Source organism: Sinocyclocheilus anshuiensis, unplaced genomic scaffold, assembly GCF_001515605.1.
Source record: "Sinocyclocheilus anshuiensis isolate Anshui unplaced genomic scaffold, SAMN03320099.WGS_v1.1 scaffold609, whole genome shotgun sequence".
NCBI classification, from domain to species: Eukaryota; Metazoa; Chordata; class Actinopteri; order Cypriniformes; family Cyprinidae; genus Sinocyclocheilus; species Sinocyclocheilus anshuiensis.
The window spans coordinates 831,428-840,908 of record NW_015541011.1 but is presented as its reverse complement, the minus strand read 5'-3'; positions in this window follow the sequence as shown (position 1 = coordinate 840,908).

Genomic DNA, 9,481 nt, shown 5'->3' with positions numbered 1-9,481 from the left:
CATTACTGTTTTTTTTTTTTTTGCTGTATTTTCATCAAATAAATGCAGCCTTGCTGAGCATACGAGACTTCTTTCAAAAAGAAAAAAGAAATCTTGATTATTCCAAAATTTTGACTGGTAATGTAAGTGGAAAATGGAAAATAAATACATAAACAAATAATATACTACATAATACATAAAAAATAAAATAAAACATAATAAATAAATAAAAATAAAATACAATTTAATTTAAAAAAAAAATGTTTATTTTATTGTACGTTTTTTTAAATAATTAATTTGCACCAGTCACGAATGTGATCAGTTCAGTTTCATGGACTTTTAGTTTGTATTCCTTGATTTCTATTGTTACTGATTGATATTGTTACTGATATGATTCTTTGATGATGGTTCTTTTAGTTTAGCTGTGTTTTATAAATTCATTTGTCAGTGTTTTTTTATATCAACCTTTTCCTCGGTTTGGTGTCTAGTCTCATCTGTCGAAGTTGCTTTATATCTGAACCTTCTGTGGGTGTGGCTCTTTATTAAACTCTGTGTTTTGGAATTTATCTTCGTCTCCTTCGTGTATTCCTGCAACCTTACTGACAGCACCGTATTAATTTAATTAAATACCCCAATTATAAGTCAGTAAACCCATACCAGAACATTTCCCTACACCAGCTGTACTTGTGTCACATCCTCACATACCGAGAAACAGGGGATTTGGGAAGAGCCTGACATAGCACCTTTTGTCAGGCACCAAAAAAACACAATTTTCTTTCCCAGCTGCGGAAGTCTGGCTATGATTGGCTTTGCGGAGAGCCCAGCCAACCCCGGCTATTATCTGCAGATTGCAGCCAAGCACTGACAGACAGATTTCAGAGTTGTCTTAACTAAAGCAAAACCACTTTACATCAAGTAATGCACTTTTTTTTTTTTTAAAGGACAAGGGCAAGAAAAACAGGGAGCTTCTACTATTATTCCATTCAAAGGTTCATCTCCACACAGACCTCCTAACAGTTCTTCCCAATATTTGTGTTCCCCTCATTCTACACGGCTTTGCGGTTAGATGGAGTCTCCTGCCTTTTAGGACAACAATCATAAGACAAACTGCTGTCTGAGCCTGAGCAACACAGAGCCAGCCAGTGAAAACACAGTCCTTTTTGTTCTGAAACAGACCTAACTAAGTGATCGTGATTTATTTGCGCTAATTCTACACTCTTCAAAAAAGCCATTTATTCATAGCAAGCAAAATCTCCCCAACAAATAGAGCAGGCCTGTTTCTGATGAATGGCCTCCGCTGTTTTCACTGGCACTTGATTTCATAGAAGCGATTTTTCTCAATAGTGGCAGCTGTTGGTCAATCGATGGAGGGATTGAAGAAGAAATCATGGCCTTTTGCTGCAATGCACTCTTGACTGGGTACTCGGCAGATGTTATGGCTCAAACTCTCTGAGATAGAGGACGATATTGATGGGGTTCAGTGTCCTCTGTGGAATGCAATGTGTTATGCATTCTTTGCTTTGTCCTATCAGTTCACAACACAATGCAAAACAACAACCTTCTTTGCCAAATATTTCACGAGCCTTGTCCTTTAGTTGTGCATTAGTGACATCAATGAAAGGCCTGATTTGCTTCTATTATTGAACACAGTCCAGACAAGCCAGATACTGTTGTAATTATAATAAGCATTTTCATACAACACTGTAAAAAATTACCGTGAATTTAACGGTAAAAGACTGTAAAAATGCTACAGTAAAAACCTGTTAAATGGTTAACGGTAAATTCCCCTACAATACAGTGAAAAACTGTATTGGACATTACATGTATTGGACATTAATTTTACGGTAGTATACCGTTTTTGGAAGTGAAAAAGACCGTATAATTTACAGTGAATAACCGTAAATTGACATTCCCAGAATTCCCTGCTTACATTTCAAATTTGATGTTTTTTTGTTGAAATAACTATGCTTCTTCTTAGTTTTTTCTTATCAGTTTTGTATATTAGGGTTGTATGTTACACCTAATGTTGTTAAATGAATGTTTATTGCATTATTTCAGTTTCATGTGTGTTACCATGATGGTGTTTAGCGTTTGTGTGAATGACACTGTGCACCTTCTATATATGTTATTATTTAAAAGCTGCTTGTGATGGGCTTTGGTTCATCATGTGACTTTCTCACCACCTGCATTTGGTGGTTATCAGTGTATTACAAAGGTACAAAACAGATTTCAGTACCTCAATAGGTTGGTATATTAACATTATATCAGTTAATGAAATGACGGTATTTAAGTTAAAACCGTAAAACCTAAAACGTTGCTACTGTATTTTTTACGGTAAAATTTCGGCAACCACAGCTGCCGGTTTTTTACGGTAAATTTTACGGAATTTTTTTTACAGTGAAGTATTGACCGATACATTACAGATTTCTGTACTAAACTTCTATACTATTGTCTAAATAAATAAAACATAACCTAAAAACTGTCATTTTAAATGCTGAATTTAGACATCACAACAATATAATGTACAATGAAAATTTGATTTTTTTATGTTGAGATTTGCTAAAGATTTAACAGTATTATTATTAAATTATTAGCGTTTTAAAGACAGCTAATTAAATGAGCATGCACAATTAAACACTCAATGTCAACCGATATTATTACGATTATTATTTTTGATGGTCATAATTTAATAAATTGACCCTGCTGTGCTGAAAAATCCTTTACCTAATTTGGTGTTCCCAGTCAAAAATGACCGGCCTTTTAAAAGTGTTTGTAAATCTGTCATTATGCTATATTATCACAAAATATTAGCTTCAATCTTTTTGTCAACTTTTTTTTAAATTTCAATTATAGCAGGTTTTGTATTTCTTTTTGGAACTGTTTGATCCTCATTGCTCTGAGAGTGTGCACCTCAGGTTTTGGGTGAAAAAAAAAACGGAAATTGATAAGCAAGTATTTTTTTTTTACTGGGAACATCACAAGTGTAACAAGGTGGAGAAAAAATCCTGGAAAAGTACAAAAATTGTATCAAAAGTATGTGGGGAAGTTGTTATACCCTGTGTGAGTGAAGTCAGTAAGCTTTAGTCCAATTAAATAACATTTAACAGCATTTTCAGGAAGAAGAAAATCATCTCCAGGTTAAAATGACTGGAACACAACATGGAGGTTAAGTTCATGTTTAGATTTGCGAAAGATAACATATGACAGTGTTATTAAATTATTGGTATTTTTAAATGAAATGAGCATGCACAATTAAAAATTCAATATTGACCGATAATAATAAAAAAGGTTTATTTTGTATCATTATTTTGTAGTAATAAGATAATTTTTCTGTCAATTGAAGACTATTCACAACTGCTATAACTTGCTGATTTGCCCTTCAACACATCTGAACAGTATAAAACATCATTGTTCATGTACACCCAAACAGACACGAATTATAATGGAACATTGTACGTTTCATATTGGACTTAATACGTATGACGAAGTTGGGACAAAGTACAGTCTAATGTCTTTTGTGAGTCCCTTCGTGTCTTTGAGAGTCCATTAATGACATTCTAAATATGCTGTGTTGTAAGTTGACTGGAATGCAGAAAGCAGTTCAGACCTACTCTTTTCCATTGTGTACAAAAACTCCTCTTACAGGGCAATGCCTTAGGCAAAGACAGAAGCTTCAGGAATACAAACACTATACGGCAAAAGAAGTTGACCTCTAGCTGTGAAAATTTGTCCTGCCTAAAATCCTTGAGATATTACAGAGGAATACAGGGCTACAGTATTTTCTGCTATAGATAAATGCCAATTTCTACCGGTCTGGGTTAATTCAGTTCAGATCAAATTTATTTACACAGTTCTATTAACAATGGGTATTGTTCTAAAGTAGTGTCAATGTCTGACCAAGCATAATGGGACCATGGCAGGGAAAAGTCCCTTGGTCCTTGAAAAAATCTTGGGAAGAACCCACTCTCAAAAGGGAAACCCATCCTCATGTAGTTGACCTGTATGAGCAGGATATTATGTTTAATGAGGTTACAATGGTTACACATAAATTCTGGCATAAAATTGCGTGAAGAAAAAGAAAACATTAGATTCAGTTCAGAAGGGATTGAACACAGACAGGAAAGAAGAGAGTATGACAGATTGTAAAATACTGCAAAATGATCCAAACTATTACTGAATACATCCCACCAAACTAAAACCTTGATTATTTATGCTGCAGTCTAAAGTTTGGGGTCAGCAAGAGTTTTGAAAGAAATGAATACTTTTATTCAGCAAGGACGCTTTAATTTGATCAAAAGTGACAGTAAAGACTTTTATAATGTTTTAAAAGATTCTTATTTCAAATGAATGTTCTTTTTATAAACAAAAATAGCAAGCACAGAATTATTTCTCAAGGATCATTGAAGCACAGTGATGAAAAGATTTCCCTTCACACGAATAAATTACACTTTAAAATACACTATAATAGGAGTTATTTTTAAAATGTAATAATATTTTACAAAATTACAGTTTACTGTATTTTTGATCAAATAAATGTTCAAAAACAAAAAAAATCATACCTGCCCCAAACATTGACAGTGATCATACAGTAGATCAAACATAAATCAATGTCACATCAGTCTTATACATTTTTTAAACTAAATATTTATTTATTTAAATTATGACATAACAGTTCACCCAAATAAAATTATTCTTCTAAAATTACATTTATATACTTATTTTAATCAGTATGTGACCACCCTCTCAATCAGTTTGAAACTAGCATGAACTGTGACTACAATGAAAATCAACTGGTATGTGATCACTCAAATTCCTAACAGGCAACCCTTGAAAGAAAGAACACAAAAGAGTTCTTATCACATCATTCAAACTTAAATATGCATTAATGATTCCTATACACCCCATTTTAAACAGCCATAGAGTACTGTAAATGTTGGTTAATTGTGAAGTAATTACAAAAATGCACTCACACAAAGAGAGTCCAGTCTTCTCAGGCATGACGTATGGTGCTGATTGATTATATTTAGCAGTGGCATTGTGACTGCCCTCTCCCAAAAGCATTTAGCTAATTACATGGTCAGAGGTCAAAGAGCTGGCCCCTTTTGTGTACATTCAACACTGCCAAGACAAATCAGATCGGCTGACAATCTTACTTTGTGTGTGATGCACTCTTTAATCTAGGAAAGAGGATGTGGGCTGAAGATGATCATATCAAATCTCTGGATATTCATCATGCAAGAATGCCATCCAACCTTGCATGCAAGAGTTGATGGTGCTTAGTCTGATTCATGCACTGATTTGCCAACTTAAAAAGGGACAACTTAACTTAAAAAGGTCAAGAGGTCAATTAACTTCTGTTGTCCTGCATGAGACAAGAATGATAAAAATGTGACCGTGAAAGCCATTGCCAACATGCAATCAATTAAAAAATGTCATATTTACTAAACAAAGCTCTCAGAGTGCATCCATTTTAGTATGCTCATATTACACTAGATAGTTGTTGAAAATATTCCGGTTAAGGATGGGAATCATAAACAATCTAATGATTCTAGTGCCTTCATTTTATTAATGTTTTTTAGTAGTTTTAAGAAATAAATAATTCTAAAAATAAATTAATTTAAAGCAATTCTTCCAAACCTGTGTTTGGTTCGCTAAAAAGAATGTTTTGCTGAATGTTTTTGATTTACTCAAAAAGAACAGATCCATAGGAGTCATTACTTTGGCATTCAGATTGCACTAGATTTGCAGAATGTTTCTGATTCACTTGAAAAGAAAAGATCCGTACGAGTCATTCATTCAGCGAACAGACCATCTGGTATTTTTTATTAATTAATTTATGTATTTATTTATCTAATTACCTTAATTCTGCGGTGCATATGGCATGCCATGTTAAACACTCCCTGCCAAGAAACATCCAAATCCAAACATTTCAGCAACATTTCAGCACCTTTTCTTTGCAAAGCTTCACGACGTACCAATGTAAACACCACAAATTAATAAGCAGGACCAAACACCCTTTCCAGTGCCTCAGCCAAGAATCTGTGCGATCCATCACCTCAAAGCATCAGCAGCCTGTTTTCTTTGGATTATTTCAACACTTGTTACTTTTTTAACACTCTATTCATGTCTCTATTATGACAAAAATCCAAAACTAAAAAAGAAGCGATGCAAACAAATTAGTCTTGAATTACTGAAAATGAGAACTATTGTTTCTGCCACTTCTTTTCAATGTCCCCACAGAGCTGCTGGTGGTTCCCCACAGAGAAATAAAGACAATTCTGATGCGCAGTGTTACATAAATGAAAAGAATATCATTGCATTTCAGAAATATCAACAGGTACCATGGGAAATAAAGCTACAGTTTTTCTGGCTGAAGTATTAATCATTACTTATAATTTAAGAAACAGCTTGACTTTGTAAACAAGCATATAATACAGTACTCACAGCGATATTACACAGCTGCTGCCCACTGCCGAAAATCAAAACACGCTCTTTAACTGTTTAACTTGTGTTCTCCAGTCAGGCCGCACAAACTTGACCCCAAATTATCCAATAATTTCAACACGTTGCTTTAATAGAGATCAATGCCTGCTGAATTCTCTTGTCAAAAGCGCTGAAAGATATTATTTAATAGCAATCTGAGCCATCTGAAGCTCTTCATGCTAAATGATTCCTCTGGCAGAGCACTCCAAACTGACAATTTGAATGCTATTACAGCCTTAGCATGTCCTAAATGCTAGTCATTTTTCAGCCTGTGATCGCACAGAGTGCCTATAGAGAAAACGCTATGACTCTAACAGCAGGTAGCACCATATCTAGAGTCAACATTGAGGTTACGTTCCCAGGCCTGGAGCAATCGCTCAGCAGGGTTTAATGCTGAAACGAATCTAAATGCCGGACATCATGTAAACAGAGCAGTTATACTGTAAGTGTCTTTCTCTTGCCGTCATGGAGTTATAAGAGGTCTATAATTAGGATAAATTCAGTTGTGACCAGCAACTTTTTGTGATGCAATATTTTGTAATGATTCTCAGAATGGGAACGGTAAAAGTCCAGCTCTGTGTGGTTATGTAATGAGGACACAAAGCAAGGTCAGCAGCCGTGCTACAGCAGAGTGGTGCCATTTCACTTTTGATTGTGGGATTTTCTACCATTCAATGAAATGATGGAGTTCAGACTTGGCAAGATTGGTGAAGTGGATTCAATTACAAATAATTAAGCCTCACTCTTTGATGGCTGGCTGTTACATAAAAATGAATGGACCATCTTTGGCAACTCGTTCTCACTCCCAAGGTGTCAAAAACTGAAATGTGATCAAGCGTCTTTAGCATTCACTATTAAGATGCCAAAGGTACCCATAGGAGTCGCTATAGCAATGAACTAGGAAATTCATAGCTTTCAGTAAGAAATCTTTTTGAATTTCAATTTTAATCACCATTTCCATCCATCGTAATACTTAAATCACAAACACATTCAAAAAATTGTTGCCTGAAGAAGCATTACACCAACTTTGATTGTGAAATGTCACTGGCTCTTGTGTCTCGTGTCTTGTTACTGTGTCATGCTAAAATTCAGATTGAGATTTGGCTGCATTAACAGAGCAGGATCATTTTTAGCAGTTCAAACTTCCATTTTCAAGAATTAAAACCTTCAGCAATTAAAATTATGTTTCTCTCTTAAAGATGTCTTATGGCTTCAGAAGACTTGGTTCAGTTTTTGCAATAAATACTTGTGACTGTACTTTTATCTGCCTGATCATTGTTTTATATTGTTGAGAAGTGGTTAGGTTTGGGGCAGGGGTGGGGTTAGGTGCTTAAAATAATCTAAGAAAGTATAAATATAAACGTTTCTTCTTTAACAAATGCATGATAAGAATTAAATGCATCTTGATTTTTACACAATAAGGCAAACAATTGAAAGCAAGTTTGTCAATATAGTGTACCTTTAGCGTCTTGAAAGTGATGAACAAAGTGCTTGAACATGCTTCAGTTTTTGATGACTTGGAAGTGAAAACAAGACATGGACGTTTCCATTCTCAGTTCACCCAGATATTAAAATCTCTCATTATTTAGCTTGGTGTAATGAACAGATCTCAAGTCATTATTCTTCCACCGTAAAGTTTTGCTGCAGGCTTCAAATCAAATATGACACCTGTGGCCCAGATTTAATATTCAGGCATTTGGTTACGAGGCACTAGAGCAGTGGTTGTCAACCCGCGGCCCGTCACGAATTCAAATGCGGTCCACCGTGCTGAACACAATTAAAAAAAAATACTTTCAGTTTTACAATTCATTTTAGTTTTTACATTAATTGAAAAATTTACTAAATAAATATAAGCTATAGCCTAATGTTTTTATGTAAAATAATTTTGTTTTTCATATATTATTTTCAGACATGAGCAGTACTCACATAGCCTAATTAACGTTACGCATTTAAAGTAACGACCAAGTGGCCAGCGGCAGACAGTGAGCATATGTTTGATCAATTTAGCCTTCTCAAATCATCACGACTTGACTAAAATAAAATCTGTAGATATAAAACAGTTCAAGCATATAACAATGTTTAAACGTTAAACCTAGATACATGTGCGCTGTATCCAACAGTTTGCAATAAGGAGAAGCCTAAAACAGGCCCGAGGCCCTGTTGACTATGACGTGAAAATTGTCCCGAAGCCCAGCCCGAGGGGCGTAAAAGAGTTGGGGCCCGTCGGGCCTGGGCTGAAATGCAGGGCTCTAGCCCTGATCTAGCACACATTCAATGAATGTAATCGATTAGATATCATAATATTTAGGCTATAATATTATAAATCAGGTTGGTTTGTATTGCTGACGTAATATGTAAATGATGCGGCCCGCGAGACTTGCATTTGGAACATAGTGCGGCCCGGTGGAAAAAAAGGTTACATATACATACAGTGTAATTTTTTAAGCTTATAACCACATACATATGTACATTTTTCTTTCTTTCTTTTTTTAAATTCATATTTTTTAATTAACTTCTCATTTGCACAGAAATAAAACTGTAAAAAAAATCTAAAAAAAATAAAGTTAAAAATATACATTATGAATATAAAATTCTAAATTAATATATATATTTTTTTTTTTGTTAAAATTTTGTAATTTAAAACAAAGTGAACACATATGTAGAATAACATGAAATGATTCACCTCTGCAAGATTACAGCCATCTATCTTCATCAAAACATAAAAAAAAACCTGTACATTATGAGATCAAAGCTCAAATAAACAGGACACAGTTTTACAAGTCAACCAGCAAACAGTGTGTACTATCCAAGAAAAGCTCACATGAAGGAGGAACTCATAACATACTTCAAGGACAAGATCACTGAAAGCTCAGCCAAGCTCTTATTCAGTGGTGACATATTGAGTTCCTCATAAAGGAGCACGGAGCACATTTTGACAAACTGCGTAGTCTTGCGTTCTTTACCTTGAAGAGCGAGTTCTTTGCGTCCTTGAAGCAGGACTTCCCTCAAATTGTGGGTG